This window comes from Protopterus annectens, chromosome 4.part1, assembly GCF_019279795.1.
Source record: "Protopterus annectens isolate FY-2018-M chromosome 4.part1, PAN1.0, whole genome shotgun sequence".
NCBI classification, from domain to species: domain Eukaryota; kingdom Metazoa; phylum Chordata; order Ceratodontiformes; family Protopteridae; genus Protopterus; species Protopterus annectens.
The window spans coordinates 117,536,386-117,540,240 of NC_056734.1; positions in this window are offsets into that span (position 1 = coordinate 117,536,386).

A 3,855-nucleotide genomic window follows, 5' to 3' on the forward strand; every position below is an offset into this window, starting at 1 on the left:
GATTCCCAGTGTATCTGCTTCAAAATATGAAATACTGAATTGGCGCATGTGTAATACTGTTTATCCTCTTTTAGAGATGAGTGAGAACTCTTTTTAACTTTTCTCAGGAAATTCCACACATTTTTCAGAGCAGTGTTTTCAAAAGTGGTAACAAAATGCCACAGCCATCAGTACATACTGTTAGTAGCACCTTTCGAAAATCAGTGGCACAGAAGAGTAAAATTAAAGCCAGTGCATACTGTTATCAGCACTGTTCCAAAAAAAGGTGGAAAAAATTTTAAATTAAAACCATCCGAGACATAGTTAAATTATTGTATATAAAATTAAATGTTTCAAAAGTGTGTGACTAACTAGACAACAAACATAGATGAATGACCACACCATGTATTCTAGAAAAATGGATAAATACTCCACCTATCGCAGAAGGAAGTATGATGACTAGACCTGCCATAAATAGAAAGAGGACCATACCTCCAGTCATAGGGGTGTTCCAGACCACGGCCACTTCCACTAAGTGAGAAGTATATCAGAGATGAGGCTAAATGATAATGCTGATCTGTGTGGACTTGAGATGTAAGTGTAATTTCATTAAAGAAAATTCAGTACACAGGATTAATGCTCAGAGTTGTTAATTAACTACATCCCGTAGTCTGGGGGAGATTGATTCCTTTCACTTCCTTTTGCCTATTGTGTGATTAAGCAAGTCACTTAACCAAACAGTTCTCCTGGAGGGGTGCCCTGAAAAGAGACACTTGAATTCCACAGAAAAATAGAATAAATTAGTAACTATCTTTATCTATCTATATCTATACCTATTTTTCTGTCTGTACACACACACACACACACACACACACACACACACACATATATATATATATATATATATATATATATATATGCATACAGGTTTTTCAGTGACTTCAGTGTCACTAATACAAATGCTAAATCTCTAATACAGAGTTAGATATATTATAACCATCAGAAAAAAATGTATGCACATATTTTCAAGTTTTGTTTTCTCACAGATGCTAGCATTAATTTTGTTTTTCAGAAAACATTATTTGTCTTTTAAGGCTTGTTCCCTCGAATGGTTTAGTTAGAACTGACTGTTTTTTTAAATATTCTTTTAAATGTCTTTGTAAACAATGAAACAATGATTTCAATTTGAATCTAAATAATGGACATGGGCATCCCTCAGTAGTGTGTACTTACTGCATGTCCCTTTCTAAAACCCCTGGCATAACTACATTATTTTCCTACTTCTCAGTGAACTACTCATTGGTGCATAAATAATAAAAGCAAACAGAAAGGTAACATTCAAACCAAAATGATAGGCTTCCTTATTTCTGTAGTTGCTAACCTTCTCACTGATTTTTTGTTTGGCGACTGCTGCTCCTCCCGGAAGGCATAACCCACTCCGTTCGCCCTTCGAGCTCACTCCACTCCCGTACCTTGCCCCCTAATTCCACCCACCTCCACTACCTGTACATTTATACATCCTCTGACTCCTCCCCACCCAACACCTCTCCAATCACAACAGACCTAAGCCAAACCTCAGCCACCTGTATATCTACAGCACCACAGACATCCACCCCTCCTACAATGCTCTACATATCTCTCCCTATAACCACATTTGGCCTACTAATCTCTCTCACTCTTTCTTCTCTTACATAAATCACACTTTTTCCCAACCCTTGTTGTAACTCTCATACACACTCCACTACATCTTACCATCAACCTCACTTCCCATCCTTCTCAATTATCTCACATGAACTCTTTACCTCTAACCCTATCTATTTCTTCAAACAAAAACTGCTCCTAACCCAACCCCACTGTAATCCCCTCTTAAATGTGGTACCAGAAAATCACTACTCTCACACAACCCAAGCTACCCTTGCCCAACACACTGCCTCATTCTTCTACTCCACCACATCTCTCTCTCACTAGCCGACAATATCCACCCCAACCTTGGACCCATCTCTAACATCAGTTTCACCAAACTCTCCACTCAACCCACAAACTCAAAGTCCATTCACCTTACAACACTTAATGAAGAAAACCTAAAAAACAAAATCCTTAACCTCCATGCCTAGCTCTCCAATAGCCACCCTGACATTACAGCTATTTCTAAAACCTGGCTGAAAACCAATATAAAATATAGCGAAGTCCTACCACTAGGTTTCCAAGTCATTTGCAATGACAGAGCCCACAAAAACGAGGTGCAGTAGCAATAATATACCCCACCTCCCATACCATAACTCCCTACTCCAAGAAAATACCAACCTTTGCAAATGCTGAAATTATAATAGGTTTACTAAAAATAAACTACCACAAGTCCATATGTATCGCTGCCCTCTATATTCCCCCCTGGTGATAATATCAAAACTCTTAAAAACGTCCTGTCCTGGTTCTCCTCCAATATAAAAAAATGAAACCTATATACTCGGTGATACCAACATCAACCGGAATACTATTAACTCTGAAGCCCTGTCCCACACAATTAACCTGTACAACTTCTCCCAACTAATACAATCTCCAACCAGACCAAATAAAGATGGTACTTCTGGTACCATCATGGACTGGATCTTAACAACTCACCCAAACCTTATCACCAAAACCAGAACATTACATGATCCTCTCAGCGATCACCTACCAGCCTTTGCTGACCATCTCCCATCTCCACTGCATAAACAACACCACTATATCCAAACCCACAACCTCTCCTCTTTCAACCCTTTAACTTTCTCTGAATGCTTAAAGCATACTGACTGGTTCCCTCTAAAAACTCTTCCTCTAGATGATGCCATTTCCTACTTTAACCACTCATTCCTAACCCTTCTCAATGAGCAAGCCCTCCCCTTGAACCAAACACATCAAAATCAATCCCTGCCCATGGTTATCAAAAGATACTAAACTAGCCTTGCACCAAAGGGACAAAAAATGGAAACAATATCAAAAACATAAAAACCCTAACACGATCCTAGAGTATAAGCAACTACAAAACTCCACAAAAAAACTAATAATTAAAGACCACGAAGCCCACTACTCCAAACTTCAGTCCTTGCACTCAACAAATCCCCAAAAATTCTGGGACTCCATCTCATCCATACTGCATCCTGGCAACAAAGTAAACCCTTGCCGAGACCCCAACCTTTCCATCCATGAAACAGCCAGCCAGTTCAACTCATTCCTCATAGACTGCATAGCTAAACTATCAGCCTCCTTCCCACCCCCTCCTCTACCATCAACCCCTCCTGCCCCAACCACCACCCCAATCATTAACCTTCCTCCACATCCTTCTGCCTCAAGCCTATCCCCATAAGCACTATAAAAAAACTTCTCCTCAAACTGAAACCCTGTTGCAATCCAGCCGACAACCTTCCACCCACCTTCCTCAATCAATCTGCAGACAGCATTGCCTATCCCATCCTTATTCTTATAAATAGATCCATACAAGAATCATAGGTCCCTTTTATCCAGCGTCATGCTTACATTATCCCCCTCCACAAAGATGGCAAAAATACTGATAGCACAAACTTCAGGTGCCATCCTTTCCCCCCTTTCTAAAATACTAGAGAAAACAATGCAAGCACAACTCATGGCACACCTAATACTAAACAATCTCCTCCCCCCTACCCAACACGGCTTCCTCCCTGGCCACAGCACCAGGACTGCCCTTCTTTCCTTTCTTGAAACCATAAACCTCAAACACGTCTCAGGCAAGTTCGTATCCACATTATTCCTAGATCTGTCAAAGGCCTTTGACACCATCTCACACACCCTACTTATATCCCAACTCTCCGCCCTACACCTCTCTCCCACCACCAGCTACTTGTCCAACCACCATCAAGCTGG